The 22,970-nt window shown below is 34.5% G+C and overlaps 1 protein-coding gene and 1 long non-coding RNA gene across 14 annotated transcripts in view; one reads left to right on the forward strand and one right to left on the reverse strand.

Annotated features, from left to right (window-relative positions):
* Positions 1-22,970, reverse strand: part of LOC100648987 (acetylcholine receptor subunit alpha-like) — a 430,373-nt gene that overhangs the window by 36,506 nt on the left and 370,897 nt on the right. The window lies entirely within an intron of this gene.
* LOC105666194 overlaps positions 1-22,970 on the forward strand; it is a 56,532-nt gene that overhangs the window by 23,337 nt on the left and 10,225 nt on the right. The gene's annotated exons all lie outside the window — the stretch shown is intronic.

Consider the following 22,970-nt stretch of genomic DNA (forward strand, 5'->3'; position numbering starts at 1 on the left):
TACTTGGTGCCCCGAGCAATATTGAATTTCATATTTGAAACTGATCTTATCTGTCAACCGTATAAGTTGATATTCTCGAAAGGTAGCAGCGTGCGATAGAAAGTTATGGAAAATATGTGGAAGTACGCCTATCCGCTGAAACTATTTTTTATTTATCTAACAATAATCTAATTTAATCTATAAAGGGTGACGAAACTCTCGCCTAAAAGGAAGAAAAGAATTTCTCTTTGAAGGGGTTTTAATTACTTAGGGGAAGAAGACGTAAGAAATTCTTCTTTCAAAAGCGTATTCAACAAGTTAAAAAGCGATGTGCTAGTCTTAAATATTGATTCTTATTCAGAGAAAAAGAAATTATTTTCCCACCTATCGCTCGGTTTGCTCGCCATCGGAGTATTTGAACAGGGAGGTATCCACCGGAGGAATATTTTACGAAAAAGATTATGCGTGGATTCCCTCTCAAAGCGTTTTTCTTGATTGAAGGTGTTTTCACGATTGGACGTCTCTATTGAGAGGTCGGATTGATCGAAACGTTGTCTATTCAAACTTTATTAAAATACTGTCGAGTATTATTTTCTCGATATTATGAAATTTCCATGGCGTATTAATACACAACGTTAATCCGTAAGTATATTACATGTTCAAGCATAGCAGATACATTTATGGTGAATTATTGATATAATTATTGATATAACACTGAAGAAAATATTAGAAATATGCTTCAAAGATTTTGAGAATAATTAATTTAACCGTAACTTTAGTAAAAGTTCAGTGACTTGCAATACATTCGTAGTTTAAGAATATCTAATTGCAGAAAGCATGAAATAATGAAAAGATTTTCCAATGGTTCCTCGACTTTTACTACACTGCTTTAAATTATCAATTTTCGCTGGAGCAAAGAAAATCGAAAGCACGATACATCTATTGAGATATGTGTAATTTTGTGTGGTAGACTAGATTAGCCGCGTAGTAGCGACACGCATATATGAGTATGAGTGTGTGGAAGCATGTGCGTACACAACGTCTCGAATGCAACTGTTCATGTAGTAGTGTGGTATAGAAGATGGCGAAACAAAGAGAGTGCTGAGACGCGTGCAAATGTGTATCGATGAAGACCTTGTAAATCACATATTAAATAAATCTGATACTATTTTGATATCAATTCTAAGTGTAATCTAAGTGTCCCTATACGTTTATTTTGGCGATTAAGATCCATAATTCTCAACAACATTTTCGGCTATTAATAATTAATTCATTGATTCTATTAGTCTTCAACTATTAGTTCAGTCTGAATCAGACTTGATGCCGTGTAATATATCTTTAATAATATCTTTATAAAATACATTATACAATACGTAAATATAAAATACGCACTGTATGCATGTTGATATTAATCTATTCAAAATGATTTAGATCTCGAATCGTCCGATTACATTTTTCAATCCTCCAATTATAATTCTCAATTTTATCTTTTTAAAAATTACATCTATCTCTTTGCTCTTCCAATTTACAAACTAGATTCTCAGAAATAATTTCAATATATATAAAAAAAGCGTTATTTACAGAAGCACATGATAGAGTTACTTCAAAGTTTGAATTTCATCCTATTCACGTTTTCAGGGCAAAGCTCGAAATTGCTCTTACGTCCAATATGAACAAAAGGATAACATTCCGTACTTTACATTCCTAGCTGCTGACAATCAGTTCGATTAGACGTGCTAAGAGCTTACAATTTCACTAAGATTTCTTTCAATAGAACGAAGAGCGGTGTTCTAAAGTTTCTTCTCGACTGCAGAGACTCTAGACGCAAGGTTACAGGATTTTTGTGAAAAATTAATTTTCGGCTAATATCGGAAAAGAGAATATTCCGAATCCTCGGAAACTGGATATTTTAATTGGTAGATTACGGTTTTAATTAATAATCTCTAAGAAAATTGTATGTTATCTTTGCCACTTTATCAACGCCAATACGATTTTGCGCTGTATTTCTTCCTACTTACACTGAAAGCATAATGGATGTGTAGTCTATGCAGGCGTTAGTTGAACCGTGTCTAGCGAAGAGGAACGACTCTTCGAGGTGACAAAATTTACTTAGCTCGACTAACGACATTATTGCCCACTTGAACCGGAATGTCAGTGAAAATGACAGAGATGGTGTGGCCTGAATAGAGACAATGGGCAAGGCAGAGCGACGAAGAAAGAGAATCTACGGCGTGAAGTCACGTGCCAAGGCATTAATATTTGCGTGGTTCATTTAACATGATAAGCCAGTTGGTTTGAAATACCTCTGCCTAGTTTGCTAATTGTGGCAGATTTTCCGGTTATGGTCAATTACTAGGATCTTTTTGCCATTCGTTGAAAACTTGCTTATGCTATGTTTAAAAAAAAAGACACGTTCTGCAATTTAGTATTAGCATACAAGATTTATTTTAGCAATTTTTTTTATCAGTTTTAACTTTGTATCTTCTAAGGATCTAATCCTCGTTATGAATTCACATCTGCCGAACGTTGAATAATTGTGATTTAGTTCCAAGTTGTACTTTGTTCTCGCTATAATTTTAAGTATTTGATTCCAACGATATTGTCAATTATGTTATAGCGCTTAATTATGGTATAGCATTTATTTATAAATATTATTGTTATTATATATCATATATATATTTTATATATTATTATATATACAGGGCATAATTACATCTTGTTAATGTAACATTACATTAACTAATGAATAAAGTAAAATTAAAATAGTTGAAACAAAAAATGTGATCCAACATGAATAAAATTTATAAATTTAAGTATACTTAATCTTTAACAAAGTATTAATATTATACATTAGGTTTCTATTATTAGGTTTCTCTATATTTATGAACTAAATAAGAACGTTCAAAATGCAGTCAAATAAAATAACATAAAATAAAATTGATTTAAATTGAAGACATGCTTTTGTCATAAACCGATCGAACAAAATTAAAGATTCCAGTTTGCAATGTGGTGACATTTGCTGTATATCGTTGTTAAAGTTTATTCTTTTACAGTATCTGCGATATTTTCACAATCGATGCTCCATATTCTTTACACGCTTGAAATATCGTTGGTTTAATTAATAACAATCGCATCAATATACAAGCATAAAGACGAGCTTTTGCAGCTTCTTCTCCATCACATCTACCAATTTTAAACGCTTTAGCTCTTCTCTGCGTATCGAATGATCTCTTTCACTGCTAGAGAAATAAGTAGAATAAATAAGCAATAAATAAATAAACAGAAGCAGTTAAAGAATTATCCGATGTTGGCGAAGGGACACTGTAGCGAAAAGGTCACGGGATAAGAACGTTATAAGAAACGTAACTTTCTGTCAACTTAGAGAAAAATCTGTTCGTAACGGTTTTATCATAATAAAAACGCGAAGCTTGATAATATTTACACATTAGAGATGAGTATCGTTGCGAAGCTTTGCCAAGGCCTTGAAAAGATTTCTCGGTTGGTGGCTAGCTTTCTGCAAAATCCGCTTAAATCTAATCCCAGAGTTATGGGGAAAGTTACATCACGTTGTGAATCGTCGAATGAAACGCTCTTTTCACGGGAAGAACATGCTGCTAGCAACGCTATCGAGCTTGCAGGTATCCGAAGAAAATTAGAAATCTTATTTCTATCTCTTTCTACAAGGGAATCACGAATTGTACGATGTTGCGCAACGAACAAAAAAAGATGTTAATACGATGAATTTTTACGAATTTTGAAGAAATTGAAGCATTTGTAGCATTACGGTGAACTATATCTTCTTCAAATTGGAAAGATTGGTTTTGTATCTCTAATTTGTCTAATGGTATTTTATAATTATAATTATTCCGATACGTTCTTTGTATTTGCACTTGCTTCATTTACGTTTCTTAATAGCGTTACGTTTATCTACGTTTCACAAGTTATTTCATCGCTTGGTCGTCAATGATTTAAAGATATTACGACCTCGATTTCCTCCGCGAATTCCACCAGCAAAATAAGAAAGTACAGTGACACGACGCTTAATATTCAAAGACGCGACTGCCACATTTTTCATACAAATTTCCACAGCGTTTCACAAAACCGGTGGCGTGTTATGAATCCACCATCACACTCGTCAAACATGATTCATCAAGCAAATACCAGGCAAAGGCTTAAAATCGATAAAACTTCCTTTTTGTAAAAACTTCCTTTGTCTAAGAATTACGTATATCGCTAAATCATATCGGAAGAAAAACAATTGGCTACAAAAGTTTATTGCCGCGTGCCAGATAACAATTTCGTGCAGTGTTCGGTTTAGGTCGGCTATACGATAAATCTCGAGGAATAAGTACAGCTGCAATTACATAGTAGCGGATTCCCATGTGGAACGTTTGTCATTTCGATCGTCTCATCTATTTTGAGTTACGGTGATATCATATTTTCACTGTAAAAGAAAACCATCATCCCTTATATATTTTCCTTGTCACGGAGAGGATTCTTCTTCTGTTGGACGAGTAGCGGAAAGCAGCGGGATGAGAAACATCAGACGTCCGCAATCCGCAGCAAAGCTAAGTCGCAAGTGCACTTAAGGATTTGTATCGCGTACAGATAGATTTGTTGCTGCCAGTAAGGATTTCAGCGCCTCTCCTTTTATCGCAATTAGGCGAATCCCTCCTTGTATGATATGATATGTAGGAGTAGGTGCTGCATGCACAGCATTAGTGTGTATGGTGTAAGAGAATGTGAAATTCGAACGCCTGAGACAGTCGCATGGTCTTCGTCACACCCGGCTGTGGCAAGAGAAAGCGTAAACTCTTGTCATAAATTAGGGCATCCCCTGTGCGGTGTCGTGGGCTAGCCGACTCCAACTCTGACTCCAGACTCTGGTGACCGCAACGTCTAGTAGATTCGAGCATTCTTTGTACAATTGTCGAAGCGAAACTATGCGAGTTCGACGTTTTTGAATACACAGAACCTCTGTGAATTAGAAGAATCTAGCGAATGTCCAGCTGTACAAATTGTAAAATACAAATTAAGTAAATAGGAAAAAAGACACAGAACCTGCTGTAAACGCGACTACCCTGGACTCGCCCGTGGTATTTTCTCGCAATGGTCTGATTAATGAGTCGAGATACCAGGTATGAGCGCACCTGGTGACATGTAAACGAGATGCATGTAAATGCGGGCGTAGTGGCAGTTCTTAGATATCGCACTCATCGCAGTTTCCGCGCGAACTGAGTACGATTTTTGGGACTGAGAAACCGTCTGCCATGTAAACAAACGACCAGCGTTTGATAGCTGTCAGGCTTTCTCGTGTGCTTCGACACGTGAATATTCTGTTTACAGCTGCTGTTTATATCGACCCGTTGATGGACTTCAGTTCTCTCCGAAATATTTTGGAATATAACTGTTCGATGGTTACGAATAAAACGACGTTTTATACAAATATAGGAGTTTGAAGACTTTATTGGAAAGCCATAACGCAAGCATAAAATACAAAGGGAAGAATATTTCGGCCTAGAAAATAATCAGGTGAGTTTCGTCTACCTAATTTTTAAATTTTGCAGGAAAATTTATTTTGGAGGAACAAGTATAGGTAACAAAAGATTATATGCACTGTTACGCCCCGAGGCTCACTATAGGCCGTGTTCCTAACCGTCTCGCTTGGTACTACAGTGTCGCAGACAGATCATCTTTCATACCGTCGATATATACACAAAATAGCGATAAATGCATAGTTGTCGTCAAGCAGCGAGTTCTAGAAACGTCGATTCGCCTTCGGTCTGTTATTTTATCTACACAAAAAAGGTGGCATATGTGATCATAGGCGCGAACGGTTGCGAGACCCGAGCGTGGTGGGGGTCGTCTCCCAGAGAAGACAAAGGACAAAATCGAAGGGCAGTCAGTGGCAAATGAGGATTCAAACCGAATGCATCGAGAGGTTCAGAGAAATAAAATCAAGGTCGCTTAGTCAAACGAATACGTCGAGAAATATCTTAAAGTCGAGTCGAATTATAATTATAAACTAATTGTATCATCGTTAAATCATTTGTGATGTGTTCATTATAATTTTAAATATTTTTAAGTATACAAGTTTATATTAACCCTGTTAATTCAATATTACAATCATTTGAACTACGTCTGTTATCCTAATCGAAACAGGGGAACGACTGATTCGCGGCGTCGATTATTAGAATCGTAGCGAGAATTTATGCCTCTCGCTGACGCGTTTTCCTCGCGATCGCGTCTCTCCGCAAACGGTCGTAACACGCACGATGGGTCGGTACGAAGAATCAATGGTCGATTCGTTGAAACAGAACAAATTTAAACGAGAATAAACTGAATGGAGATAAGTGAAATATTCTAACTAAATTTAATCTTTTACTTCTGTCAATCTTAGGGCTGTTGATACGAATTATGCAAGTTTTGAGACAACGTGTTTGTAGTTAGTCGCATGGATCATCTTGTCATTTTATATACATATTAGCAAACTGATATTGTTTTATTGCACGATGTTATGGTTTTTGTAAACTAACAACGGATCTCAATTAAAATAATACAAAAACGAAAGGAGAGAAAATAATTCCTCTCGTTTTATAATAATTTTAATTTTGTTTAACATCAGAAATTTTAGACTTTTGAATCCTTTTCCGTATATTGCAATTGTTTAAAAAGTTGGCAGGGATGTAAAACTTTATATCACATTATTTCTCGAAATATCTAGACAGTAAAAGATACATAAAATAAATCATTCCATGTCTGATTACAAGAATTTCAGTGAGTCTAATATTTTAAGATTCAGATACGTTTTTCTGTGTAGAGGGAAGAAGCTCTTTCTCCTCTTGGAACGCCCTCATCATTACCGAGAAATTGTCAAAGTCGACTGAAATTGCACAGACAAATTCCTTCTATTTTCTGAACGATCGATCGAATGCAAGTATTATAGTGTCGTCCAAGAGCGGCATTACTCTTTTAATTTTATCTTATTCTGTGCAGAGTGTCTTCAAGAGACGACATACTCAATTCTTTCTCGAATCAGCAACTTTTTCCTTCATATTTACATCGATCGCTATATTTTCTTCATAATTTCGCTGTTAATCTGTGTTTATGAACACTAGAACTACCGATAGTTAACACGAAGCTATTTCTACCAAAACCAGCCAAAATGACAGATCTTTAAAAAATACGCAATAATAGAATATTTTTATATTTATTGATTTATTACTTTCTTACAGAAGCAATTTCATGTTGTGTAGTACATTTTTGGTATTATTAATCCACCTGGGACCATCATCTTTAAACGAGACTTGACAAATCTGTAAAATTGTAGAACCAGTCAATTTGACTGATGTGGTTATTCTAGCGTTAAGAAAATATTACATTAATACTGGAACTACCACATCAGTGAAAATGGCTGGTTTTACAATTTTATTTTAAAATTCCTATTTCGTGTTACATTTTTTACATTTTATGATGTAATGACTTTCGTAGTGATAACTAAAGGAATAATATAACGAATTTTATTTTATTTTTTATGCATTCAAATTCAAAATAATTCTGTATCAAGGCTACTTATACCAATACCGGTCAGAATGATTGGTATAAACCAAATATAATTCAATTGGTATAACCAAAAATGTACTACATAGCATTTGTAAGAATATATGATATCCTTTTGTAAGAAAGTAATGAATCAATAAATATAAAAATATCCTATTATTACGTATTTTTTAAAAACATTTTGACTGGTTTTAATAGAAATAGCTTCGTTTTAACTGTCGATAGTTTTAGTGTTAATATTATAATTATATCGTAACGATGTTTAATTCTTTATTTCTTTTTATTTCATTTTTATTTTATAATAAAGAAACAAAATAATAAAATTATAGTATAAGTAACTTTGGAAATGATCTAAAATTAGAAAGAAAAGATTGCTCGTTAAATATTATTAAAATGAGAGAGGGAAGAATATACGATAACACGCACGACCAAAATTAATTTGGCGGGCAACCAATTGCGATACAATTGTGTATCGTAAGTTACCTTGGGCCGTGCAATTTCGAGCTGAAGCAAAAATCCGCGAATTCACCGCGTCGTTGACTCGTGGTCTAATTATATTAGGTCAATAGAATTATCGGGCCTGATATTATTATGAACTTTCCCAGCACACATTTAACGTAATATTATTATCGATTATTCATATACAGCTAATGAACACAATTATCGACACGAATCTAATTTTCTTGTAAAATCGCGTGTAAATATATTCGATTGCGATTCTTTATCGAACATTTTTTCTACATTAGAATTTCTGAATTTAAAGTCTCATTGAAAATAAAGTACATGGTAATTATAATAATCAAAAAATAAAATAAATAGAAACTATAATTGTTTTTAATTCTGCTCCTAATGGATTTAATCCTTCTAATAAACTGCATTTTTTTCTTCCAATCGTCATTTTTCATCCAATTGTATGTTTCTAACGTTAATAATCCTCAAACCTCAAATTTGAGCAATATACGAAAAAGTTGTTGCTAGTCTGCGTGATTTCTCATTTCTCATTTCGTTCTTCTGAAACATTAATCTTCCTTGTTACTCAAAATGAAAGTAACATCGGAATATAAAAATTTCAGAATCGCAGGAAGATTAAATTTTGCCTTCAAAAGTTGTATTTTATATGAGATTAAATATAAAGAATCGTGTTGCTTTTCTCTCAAAATATAGAACTATTTAAGAGAAGCAAAATACATAGTATTTATCTTCATACATTTATGTGCATTACTTAACTTAATTCATATTTATAATGACAGATATTATCAGCTTCAAAGTTATAATCTCGAACAGAATACATTTTAACGAAGGACGACAACTGAAGATTCCAAGCAACCTGAAGAGGATCCTACGTGAGAAGAAAGGAATAAAACGTTTCTCTCAGTTCCTAACAGACGCGTCCCTAAAGTTCTAGCTTTAAACTAATCTAATCGCAGAGAAGTAACGTCATTTACTACGACTTACACGCGTTACAAGTAGACTGCGGATATTTATTCATTTATGGTAAAATTGAAGGCGTAGAAATTCATATAATATGAAATGTGCGAAGTAAAGCATCTGTTATAATATTTCGAAAATAAATGCAATCTCAATTTAACGCTTTGACTGTCACGCCGAAATCACATGTTTCGCTCAAGACGCCACGGGAGTATTTTTATTATTCAAAGCATATAATGGCAAAATAATAATAAATTGATGATGTAAGACAACACTCTTCCCCAATGGACCGTTTATCTTATTGGTGGTCACGGGTGACCACCGTGGCGCTTTGGTAACAGTTGATAGCGACATATTATAGCAAGGCTTCGTTTATGTTGAAAATGACAAGGTGAGTTCGCGCTCGCCATCTATATGCAGATGCGCTGGTTAGAATAAATAGTAACTAGAAAATGGTTCTAGATACAATCGATAGATTTAATCGATAGGTTTTAGATGTTCTTTTGTTTTTATCCCTAGTCCATGTAAGAAAGTGCAATAAAGTTTTTTCGATTCAGAACGGTGTGATAGATTTATCCAAAGAATAAAATAACAGCTAATATGATCCTATCTCTGAATATAGAAATAACAACAGTTTATTTCAACAAATCATTCGCATTCGTTATTTCGTCGCAAGCAAAACGTGCAGAATAAATTGTTGAAACGTGTAGAAAATATTAGTAAACAGTATTTGCTCATTCTATATATAATAGTAAGGTATGTGCACACTTCTAACTTCAATTATATAATTAGAAAGCAGCATTTACGATTATTTTCTAAGGTGTGTTTATAATAATATTCGTAGATTACCCCTCAAAGGTATGGATGCAAACACAATGCACCGTTAGATGCAAGATTTGTTCTCATTCTTTTTATTGATGTTCTAATAAAAATGTTTAATTGTTCAATAGAAAGCGCAACTTTCTATTTCAAAGTATCTTCTATTTATCGGTTATATTCAATTGTAAGAAGTTCAAGCGGTCACTAATGACCACCGTGACGTCACAGTAGAAACCGTGGCCGGTCATATATGACCAACGTGGCAGTCAAAGTGTTAAGTTCCATTTTTTATTCGTATTTATATTAAAACTTTAAATTTACATAAACATCCGCAGTCTAGTTGTAGGTATACAAACACGTCTAATACAACGTAAACTTCGTACATATGTATGAGCAAACAGCAAAAGTAAACAGTACACTAGTCCAATATAATATTGTCTACATCGTAAGCCAGCGAGATGAAATACAATTGCATACAACTGTAGTCGTTTAATAACTCACACATTGCTAAACGTTGTACATATTTATGATAGCAAAGGTAAATATGTAGCGTGCTAGTCTAACGTAATATTGTCTATATCGTAGACTAACGAGATGAAATACAATTGTATACAACTGTAGTTGTTAATAATTAGTAACTGTCAGTAAGTAAATTGAAAAAAAGAGAAACGCATTTTATTTTGCTGCAGAAAGAGTAATATCCAAATGAAGGGAAACTAGATGCAATTAAACGACGCTGTGACGCGACTGAATTGACGAAAGAAAGAAAGCGCGATATTCTCTCGTTCAATTTTACGATAGAGCGAAAGCGCATCGGAGTAATCACGGATTTTATGCGGAACGATGTTATTTTCCACTGGCTAGCTTCCACTTCCTTCCAATCATTTTCCTCGCGTTTCTGCGTTACGTGGAAATTAAATTCGATTATTATTCCATGATGTCGCTTCCGCCGAGCTTTATGCAAATTCCTACGTATCATTTTCTTATTAGTTTTTCGTTCGACTGTTCGATTTAAAACGCCAAGTACGCGATTTTCTTAATTAAATCGGCAAACTTCTTGTAATTCTGAGACGCGGACTCGACTCGTAACAAAACTGTTGCGTTCAAAGATTTACGTACATCGTGTTCATTATTATTCATCAATTTACGTTCATTAAGTGGCATATTAGTTGCGATATTAGCGGTGATTATTAATAGACCGCGGATTTTTATGTATTAATAGGAAACTTGAAAATGTAAAAATATCCAGAATATTTAACTTAACTTCTGCTTAGGTTTCATTTCCTTCTTCCTCATAAAAATATGAATTTGCATAAATAGTTTTTCATAAATAAATTAAATAAATTAAATAAATCATAAATAGATTAAATAGTAATTTATCATAGTATATTAAAATCTATTTAAAAATAACGATAGAAGAATATTTCACGCAGAAGTATTATTTGTCAAATATTTGTGAAAATTATATTACAACCAAAAATTGTATTTGCTGCATAATATATTTGCACGATTTCATTTACGTCTCGATTTACGCCTCGTGTGTCATAACGTAATTCTTCTCGCTATATTTTTCAACACGAACGTAAGAACCAGAGTTAATTAAGAATTCTATTTCATTTTAAATTGACGCATCGTCTCTCTTCAAATTATATATAACGAGAAGGAGAGTAATCATCTTGAACGCGAAGAATTTCGAATAAATCCTCTCGTCCTAAAGATCGTAGCAGTGAGCGAGCATCGTGAAACGGTCAAACTAAAACCAAAGCAACATCTGATGCTAAATATTTATAGAAAGCTGGAATTCGTTAAGCCTTCGCTACTAGACTGCTCTCCAATTTCTCGATGAATAGAACTTCCCTCCGTGTCGTTTTTAGAGGTACGTTGGCCCGTGCACCTCTTCAACCTCAACGAGCGTACGTCTTTGTGTCTTTTCAACGATCAGAAAGTCATCGTCATTAACTGCGCTAGAATTCGCGGTAACGTTCGGCGTGCAATTTAGAATTCGCCGAGTTTCCTGTCCTTAAGGAAAATTCGTGCAATTGTCGATGATCGCGAAATAAAGTTTTATCGTTATATTACGTGTCTGTGGCCATTAAAAAGTTTCCCCCTCTTTCGAGCAAACCATTCGTTGAAATTCTTCTTTGTTACATTTGTCTTACATTGTGTCGTGAAATATTCATAAAAAATATTTTATCGAGCCAATTGGATTTTACGCTAACGATTTCGTTCAATTAGAAATTGACTTTTATTTGAATTACTTTTCATTGAATATTGAACGCTTTAAATTGAATTTATTTTTATAGGATCTTAAGATGTTATATTCTCGCCTCTTTAAATCAAAGAGATCGTCTGTTGTCAGCTTGTGATAGCAATCTGAGATCAGAGGAGAAAATTCCGACAAGTACATTTTCATCGGTTTTTTTCATTTTGCATTTACGATTAAATAAGTGAATTTTAATATGAAATGATCGAAGATGAAGACTACCTGTTATCTGTGTACATGGTATGATTTGTCTGTTATACACGTGTCGATGTAAAATGAAAAATAAGGTTTCTCATACGATTCTCTTGTGTTGTTTAATGATTATACATATTACCATATTTTGTGCTATGCAACTTTCTCAGTTCACCAAAACGGAACAAAGAAGTTAAGTTTATACCTGCACTACCATTTAATTCTATTTATGAAAAAAGGTGAAAAACGTAGCTATTATGCAGCAGCTTATAAGTGGAAATAAATGTTAAGGTAGAAAATATGGAACCACTTAAAATCATACTTGCAACAGCGATACCATAAAACATTATAAAACGTATTTCTATTTACCAAATTAAATTCAATTATATTGAAAATGGCCAATTTAGCATTTTAACGTGCCATGGAGAAATAAAATTTAAAAATGCAGGCGATCAATAAATCTCAAAAGCAATTTTATCCTCCAAGAATTAATTATATGTCATTGTTATCTTTCAGGATTTAATTACATATGTCGTTTCTATCTTCCAAGGATTAATTACATGTTTCATTTTTATCTTCGTGATATACATATAATGTTCAATTCTCGGATAATTCAGGGATCGATTCTTAAGTCTGAAAATTGAGCTTATTGTAACAATGCTTAGATAAAATACAGAAGTAAACAACAATTAATAATAATTAATAACAATAAATAATAATAAATAACAAAGCTTTGTACAAGGTCTACCTAAAAATCGAGAATCGATTTTCAACGTCCTGAGCTACCGATCTTTCTCCGTCAATCCTCAATGTTTTTCAATAATGATTCTTTTTTCTGTGTCTGCTGTTGCTCTCTGTCCGTCCGTTTAGGAACTGCGCGTCTCTCAATATGGCTCTTTGTAAAACGAAGAAAGCCGCTCTGTCCGTGAAACAAAAGAAGTTGTGCTGTCCGTAAACAGAGAGAGTCCGTTAAACAGATAAAATCCCTCTGTTTATCTGCGTCTGAACTCTTAGGGAGTTTACATACATACTTCTGCTTTGAGGTTTTACAATATTTAAATTTATATTTTAGAGTGAACAAATGGCTCCTATGATAATAATTAATAATTTATTATCCTTCGTTTTTTAAGAACATTCTATGTACTCGCTGTTTTTTTAATTTCTTTCTCGAAAAATTGTTGACATTTTTCCACGCGCAAACTATTCTCTTTTACGTCACTTTTTTCAAGTTCTTGGATGGTCCGGGTCTTCTACGTTTTATATCATTTTGTCGTGATAAATTAGTCAAAGTCAGCCAGAAAACGAGGCAGATGAATAGAATATCGATTTCCAATTATATTTTTATATTTTCCTATGTATCATCGTAATGAAAAACTTCATACGTTACAGAAACTTCGCAAATTTATTTAAGAAAACACGACTGGTCCTGAAGCGATACATGAGTCAACGTGACAACAAGATTCGAATCGAGGCTGACTCATATTGTTGCGCCTTGGAGTGTCAACATTAGTTTGGTTTGCTAGGTTCAAAGGTAAACAAACTCCGAACAAAATATTATCACTGTTATTTGTAATCATCAACCGGAGTTGATACAAATAGACGAACGTACTCTCTAGAACAATCAGAGTATAGCGGAGCTATATAGCGAATCATTACAGCAAGTCGTACAGTCGAATAGCGAGCATGGAGTTGAACAGTAACATTGAGCGAGCAACTATAACGACCGGCATACGGTATCTCTTGCATTTAACTTGATTTACTTGCATTTAAAATGATTTTAATATACACTGACTATTACAATTTTATAACTCGTCTGTTTAATGAACTAACACGTATAATAAAACCAGCTGAGTCGTAAAACGATTCAAAGCGTAGTAGTATATAAAGTAGTAGTAGTAGTATATAAGTGGTATATGTTGTCCGTGATAGTAGTAGTTGCCGGCTGTAGATGTCACTGCTGGGGTACTGCTAATTATTCTTCTATTTTAATGCGTGGAAGAAAAATAGAATATCACAGGCACCGGGAATCGAACCCGAGTCCCGAACGTTTGAAACCTAACCCCACTTCGCTACCGTTGTCCGTTGCGAGTTAGCGTCGAGTGGCGGTATTTGTTGTCGAGTGCCGCCACAAAAGCAACAGGATTAAGATGAATTTGTATAAAAAGAATTATGCCAATCGTTGCTTCCTTTTCATCATTTTAGAACCTCAACGAATATTAACAACGCAATCTCCTGCATCAGAATGCTTGTAAACATACGTCGCGGAACTTCCAAGTTCACGGTGTGAACATTTTTACAATTTTGCATTAGATAAGAATATCGTATCATTACGTTGCATACAAAAATATTCGTGTCACGAGCTTAGGATTTCCGTGACGTACCTTTCAAACGTCTCTGATAGGAAGCGCATCATTGGCGATATTTGTTCAACACGAAAGATCCTCAATTTTGCTATCCTCGTGAAACTCGCGTAGAGGACGAATAACAGTTGCAACACCTACTTGTAAAGTAAAAGAGAAGGACGTTTGCATGAAACGAGGTCACTCGCGGTAATATTTGCTTTTCGTTCACGTGCCAGCCCTTGACACTTACAAGCCCGAATTTCGTGGCGTATATCTTGCCGAAGTAGAGGTAGCGAGTATGCGCCAGTTAGGCCGAGTCGGTGTCATGACTTGGGAATCGTGCCATGTTTAAATTGGATTCTATTCTCGAAGGAGTAGCCGAGCTAACGGGTTCGCGGTTGGCAAACGGAAGTCTCCTGGCACTTGCTTCGTCTTCCTCCGGCCGCTTGGAATTTCCAATCCTGTCTGCTTCGAAGAGAGGAAGCTACCACGCTTAGAACGACCCTCGTATTAAATTCAGAACGCACAGGACGAGCGCATGCTGCGTTAAAACGTGGTTTCGCCAACGTCAATTCGATCCTTGCAATATTTACCGGAAACGACACAGCTGATGCGTTCATGGGGAATCTCGGCGAATTGTTTCTCGGCTATGGTTTCGTTTCACGCCGGCTGTATAACCGGTGAAATTAATTTTGTAGATATCAAGATATTTTTGAAGATTAGTGCGTCAAGTTATATTTTTGTTTGTTTGCCAGTCTCTGGTTCGATCGTGGTGCTGAATGGAATCGCGAACGAGGTACAGAACGCAAGCCACGCGTAATAAAATTTATACGGAGAGTCTGGAGGGAAACGCGTGATCACGCTAAGGAGATATTATATATATGTAATAAGGTAAATCCTTAGGGTAAATCAGACGATCGATTCTGGAAAATCGAGTTTATTTTAGGAACAATTAAATTAAATTAAATTAAATAACAGTTAGTAACAAAGTTACTACAAGTTTTACCTGGAAAATGGAGAATCGATTTTCTAATTCCTAAATTACCGTTCTTCTCTCGTGATTTATTCTATTCAGCAAATGACGACCGGTAAAATCAAAGAAAAGTAAAAATGTCGATTGGTGTGCAGTTTGAATTCCATAGAATTGACATATATATGTCGGAGATGAGGGGACATCGGGACCCTTCTTTTGCAAATTTTGGGAAAATCCTCAATAGACTTTTTATTATAGCTGTACCTAAATAATAAAACTTCGAAGTAATTGTTTATCATTTAATCCGATTATGTTTGCCCGAGATTTATGACAGTAGGCTTGGGCTCGAAGTGACACATCGGGTCGCTAAACGTAGCTTTAAAAACATAATTTTTGCCTAAAAGAGATATGGCGTAGTTGTATAGCTCTCTTTAACAAATATAGTTATGTACAGAAAGATACATAGTAAAGTATATGAGTTCAGTTCGACTCGGACTTTTGACAAGTAAGGAAGTGTATTTGCTATCCTGTTGAGCGTGTATTCGTTATTGAACCTAAAATTATTGTCATTAGAATCTCAAGTATCTAATCGTCACGGTTAACTGTTAAATTCTGTAATTGTCATATAATCACCTTGTGAATTTATTATTATATTCATTTAGTGACTAAGTAATCATTGTTATTATAATATAAGTCTTTAGTGAGAACTTATTATTGTGCAGTGAAATTGTTTATTGCTAGTGAACTTTATTCTGTAATAATCATATTTGTACCATTAACTATCATCTATAATGTATATAAAAAATACCTAATCCAAATGAAGGTTCGTTAAACGCTCCTAACCTCAATGCTAACTCGACATATATAATACAATAGCATGAATAACCATAAACTCAAAACTAAATAATAACTATAAACCAATAACTGTAAACTCTGACTATTGTCAGATTTTTCGCAATACTAAAACAAAAATGAACAAAATCGTTTATATAATTTCGTGTCGTGATATAATACAAATCTAAAGATATTAGGTCATCCCATAAGTTCGTGCCGACTTTTGTGTATACATTTCATGTGTCGATACGTTATAAACATACGGCGATAAGGGACCGATGCACTTGAAAAATGGGAAGAAGTTGTACAACGAGAGGGAGATTACATTTTTTCATGAAACTGAAAGGTATGTAAACAATCATAACATATATAACCTCTCGAAAAACGGAACGAACTTATGGGATGACCTAATACAACAAGGAAAAATTGAACAGTGCTCGTGGAAAACACCGTAAGCGCCGAAATTGAGAAATTTCGACGTTTCATTGGAAAATATTCGTTCTACGTATGAATGAGAATAGCGCAGTATATTAATAAATCGCCATGCAATATCGCTTGATACTCCGCAGCGTTTAATCTATCCTTTAGAAAAAGAATTTCTCTTGACATATCCAGGCATGATCAGTGGTTTCTTGGAAATATCGAAAAAATAATACGCAAAATGTTTCTGAGTCTATAAATTACTCACAGCAGTGTATGATCCATTTTGTTCTATCAAGATAAAGATCACAACGTTCGACGGATTAGGTTTCACGTTTGCATAAAGATGCATCGTTGTAAGAGATGTGTCTGTAAAAGAAAGACGCTTTTCGGACAACCTAATAGAAGTACGACTGATAGTTCGATAAACTTGCTCTCGACGTTTTATTTACAGCACGTAAAATATTTTGGAAGTAGAAACAATGCATAAGGACGTTAAATTCACAATAAAGTCTATTTCACGATTCTTTCATTAAGAGTTCTCTTTTTACGCTTATGAAACCAGCCCCGGTGGCTACGCAGATATTTCTGTTCTTTTTTTCTTTTCAGTAAACAACAATCTCGGTGAATAGCGAACGGGAATGTGTTACTTTATTACATTTCCGCGATTATTCTACCTTCCATTTTCTCGTGTAAATACATTGCAACGTAACAGTTCATAATTGGTTTTATATCACATATTTCACGTAAAATCTGCGGAATGTCTTAAACAACGTACATTTAGTTAATACGTTGAGGTTAATTAAGTTTGAAAGTTAAAGCTACAATGAAAATAGGAAAATCAACTACTTTGATCTATATTGTATCAGGAGTACTTTCAGCCTTGTTATTTCACGTCAGTCTTTCTTTAGAGTCCTTGGTAAAGGAGAAAATTTCTCCTCCTTGCAACTATTAAAATTCTCTTTGATAGTTGCATAAAAATGACACAATCTCTCGTGATTACTAAATCGAGTTAATGCTTAAGAATTGTTCGACTCGACTGTGAATTTGCGGGAAATTGTAGTAAATAAAATTTCAGTAACTTGCAACTTAATCGTATAATCTGATTCAATCGAACCCAAAACTCTGATATTCGTTAGACCGCGGATTTTTATGCAAATTAATATTTTTATACACACGAATGGACCGATATAAAACTTACACAGAGATTCGTTTTACCTATAAAAATTATAATAAATAAAATCAGTAACTTAATACAAGTAAACTCTCTGGCATTAAACAGACTGCGAATTTTTGTACAAATTAATATTTACAGAGACAGGACTAGAGTGGCTCAGAAGCTGAACAGAGGTTCGTTTCATTATTAAAAATTATAACGATTGCATTCTTTCTGTATTTTATTTTATCGATATTATTTCGCAACCTTTAACGCGAATTATACGCTATTATGGTTACCACAAACGCGCGATCAAACACATCGCTGCACCTTGTTTACGCAGCTCGTGTGTGTAATGTAACGTGTTGAGAAATTAAATTACGAAAACTCGTTAGGAGAAACGAATTATCATTCACATCCTGGGAATTTTAGGATAGGCATTTGCCGCTTCGTACGTTCAACGTTAAAATATTGCGTTCGCTGCTGCATTCGTTACTCACAGAGACCGTTGGACAATACAGTAATCAGAGTAATCTGGCAGAAACGTGAGCTGAGTATTTAACGCTAATATGGACGTACACGCGTTAAATGAATAACTCGTGAGCGTTGTTGCTAAAGATTCTTATATTAAGCGTTTGTTCACGTAGTATCGAGTATTTGTAGAATTCGCTTCATTTCTTTGCGTCTTTCGTTTCGTTCCACCCTCCCTTTAATATATTTTGTCAAATTCGAGATACGAGATTTATCAATAGCATTTATATTCTGATAAATTTAATATCTCTTTCAATTTTAATATTGTAATCTCGTCTCGCAGAGAAATATTAAATACTCGTACGCTCCCTGACATTTCATTTTATCCTTACCCTACGAATTTTCTCGACTCTGATTTATGGGAATTTTATGGACATAGGAGCGTGTTTGAAGATGTTTGTAATTTATAAAGATTTTGGAATTAGAAATGTTTAAATGTAATCTATAGGCAGGTCGTATTATAGGTACGTCATAGGATAGTCATCAACATTCTATGAATAATACTTCCCAATAATACAATATTTTTGTGTGTAAAACATTTATGGCAGATGTTTCGTCTGAATACATGAAAACTCACTATGATTCTGCAGGTCTGTAGCATAAAATACACCGCCGTACCTACCATATCATCGTTCCTGCGACGCTAGTATCTTCGTATCGATAGCTCCTAGCTATTTCTACCATCTGCGAAATTCAGTCTCGCATACTCACATAATACCAATCTTTTATAACTATCTCTTGGAACCAAATTTATGATATTATCTAACACATTATGGCAAATGACGTAGTACCGATATACAGTACCGATCAAAATTCGTTGTTTCTACGGTTAAATAATATTGTAATTGAAGAAATAAATAAGTATATACATATACGTACATATTACACATGTGAAATGGCAACAAATAATTTTTTCATAACACATTTTATTATTACAAGGATAGTATCATTTCAGTAATACTACTTTTTAATTTTCTGCTGCATTTGTATTACTTCGTACCGCATTGCGGTTATATACATCTATACATAAATGTGTGTATATATATGTATATATACAAATATTTAAATTTACAACGTTCTCATATGACATTATATGTTATATGCAAATGGTTCTGAATATGTGTATATACCACAGTCATCAAAAGGAACTAGGGTGCAATTATCGTATGTTCTCGTATTTTTGAAAGTATTGTAATTTTAAAGAACTTCAAAAAATTTGCATACTCTATGTTAATTCGTTACCGTGCTCAATGCAATGACAATGTGTTCCTAGGAAGACGAAACGAGCAGATGGAAGATTTATTGAGGAAAATGTTAGGTTGGTATGATCACTAGTTCCTATATGCAAAGTTGGCACGACTACTAACGACGCTCTTGTCACGACCGGCATACTTCAAATCCGATGGACCGATGATGGAAATAGAGATGTGGCGGCCTTGGCGACAATGTATATCGCCGAAGTGCCTAATGAGTCATCTGTATCCCAACGGTCCTTCCACCGAATGTCCTAGAAGTGTGACAACGGTCACGTACGCCTACAGGGTAGTGGGGATATTGAGGGATGACAAACAAAGAAGAAACAGATGTTACCGAAAGTCAAATTGTAAGAGCTTCAGTCTTGGAAAGTCACGGCTGGAGCTCAGAACAAAATCGCAGTCAGAGTAAATTCAGAATACAAGAAATAAATTCTCTTGTTTTTTTTTGTTACCTTAATTTTTTCTTTTCGTTCGAGCCCCCTGCTTTATATTTTACGTGACACTCTTTTGTTTTTCCCCATGCATCACGTGTTAAATATCAGAAAGTATCCGATGTGTTGAAATGGTTGTACATAGTGGTGAAATACAGAGTATATAAAACTAAACCTGTGTGAATCAATTAAATATCGAATTCCAAAACCTATTTAATAACAAAATTAGTATGTTAAACGAAAACGAAATGTGTTTACATCTGCATAAAAAGTGAAAGTTTTCTGGGAAATACTTAGCAGTAGGCAATTCCTGCACAACACATTCAATTACTTTGTACGTGGTATAAATGTCACCAGATATTATTTGGAGAGTGAATACAAATTTTACATAAATAATTGGATTTCAGAATTGATAATTTGTAGAAATAAATAAAGAATACAACAAATAATTCTGTGTACATATATTACGGAATTATTGTTGTCGACATTCTCAGATGTTAATTGTATAAGTTGTATTTAATGCTTAGATATATATATATGTCGGATTGAAGTCAGGATTATGGAGATGGGCGTTTAATGAATTTTCATTAGAATTAACCATTGTCGTGATACAACGGAGAGTTTATTAGCACGGGCTTATTAACAAGATTAAGCACTCGTAGCACTAGTGATAATGACCTTAGGTTCGAAACGAATCCGCGGTCACGGGATGGTAAACGTATGTTCTCGCACAGCTCAAGTCTAACTCTTTGTTAACTAGATGTGAGGTATTCACTGGTTGTAAGGTGGCACTGTCATTCGTCGATGAGATCGTACGAAAGAATCACTCTCCGTCTCGATGATGCCGTCAAGGAAAACTATAATGGGTGTGTCTAAGGACATGAGATTCTCGGATTCGTCAAAGAAAGCTTTCGTTCCCAAGGTGGGGGAAAATAGCGCTGTTGCTAATTGGTCGATCTCCATATCGGCGTTCTAAAAGAAATGCTGGCCGCCCTTTAGGGGAGGATTTTGACGGGGGGCATCGTTCGTGGAAGATAGGCTTCTCCTATCTTCCCGTAGTTGCAACAAAGTCTATTCGAAGGAATTCGCTTGACTAAATCTTAAGATTTATAGCGGGTCCTCACGTTAGCTAAACATACACTGCAAAGGCATGCCGACACCCGGCGATCATCTTACACGGAGGACAAAATCTGCGTGTGACGGGCCGTGGGACAGAAACCATTGAAGTATTTACTGCCACGTGTCGCTACGACTATTTCTTTTAAGGAGAGTTATGGATTTACTTCATGCCTTTGTTAGATAAAACGTTCATCCCTTTGACCGCGGCTACGTTCGGCGACTGATTGTCGCCTCGAGCTCAAGCTCATGATCATAAATCTCGAATAATCGGTGCGGCATTTGTTTAATCTAAGTTACAGAGTTGCGGTATTCCCGCGAATCCAAGGAGGAGTTCCGGTGTTCTTTCATCTCCGACATATATATATATGTAAAATCGTAAATTTTGGGATAATTCAGGGATCGATTCTGTAGTCTGAAAATCGAGTTTTTTTTAATTATAAAGTAATTAGATAAAATACAAAAATAAGCAACAATTAATATCCGTCTATAACAATAAATAACAATAATTATATAAACGGGAAATAACAAGTTTTTGGTACAATGTTTACGTGAAAATCGGGGATCGATTTTCAACGTCCTGAGCTACCGATCTTTCTTCTTCAGTCTTTAAAATCTTAAATAACTATTCTGTAACGTTGTCTGTCTCTAATGTAACTCTCTGTCCGTCCGTTTGGGAAAAGCGTGCTTCTCAAAATGGTTGTCCGTAAAACAAAAGAAGATCGCTCTGTCCGTGAAACAAAGCCTGTCGTGCTACCCGTAAAACAAAAAGAATCCCTATCCCACATGAACTCTAGGAAGTTTACATATATTATTAAAATTAGTAAATTGTTTGTGCAGTAATCAAATAATTTACTCTTCACGTATAATATCTGTAGTTTTTATAAATAGGCTTCGATTAAGTTGTTTTGTCGTTCTTCCTATATTATAGGTAGCTCGTAATTACTATATTACTTATTCACTTGTTATTAGCGATTTACGAAATAACCATCTTCCATTAGTTACATCGCAACATATCCTGTAGCTATCAAATACTTATGTGTGAATAAAAGTATTATATTTTATTGTAACGTATATGAACGTCTTGTTAATGATATTACGAATCAGACAACTCCAAATTTACTAAACAAGTAAGCAGTGGATAATTTCTCGTCCGTTACAAATTATAATATTATTATTTTTGCAAATTATTAACTTTCGGGCAAACTATTAGATTGTCCGAAAAGTTTCTTTCGTTTTATGAAGAAATAATAGACGCACAACGTTTTTTGTTTTATATTATTTTGTCGAATTATGTACGATCCATTTTGTTACATTGAGATAAACACGCTTGCGATATTTCACAGACTTGGTTTCACGTTTATATGAAGGTGCACTAAAAAACACTTTTGCGAAAGAAACACACTTTTCGGACAATCTAATATTTCTCTCTAGCCTATGTTATAGCTCTAGCTCTAGTCCAAGTTATAATAAAAATACTTCAGTCATTTGTAAGCATCGGCTTTAAATTTCATCTCATTAAAACATTTTTGGGATTTAACGGTGATTTTTCCCAGGGAAAAAAACCATAATCATCTTAGCGAGGCTCTGACATTATACAGGCTGCTGAAAAAAAGACTTTACGGGGCTTATGGTGGTTATCGAAGGAAGCAAAAAAATGTACAATCAAC

This window comes from Bombus terrestris, chromosome 10 (assembly GCF_910591885.1).
Source record: "Bombus terrestris chromosome 10, iyBomTerr1.2, whole genome shotgun sequence".
Lineage (NCBI taxonomy): Eukaryota > Metazoa > Arthropoda > Insecta > Hymenoptera > Apidae > Bombus > Bombus terrestris.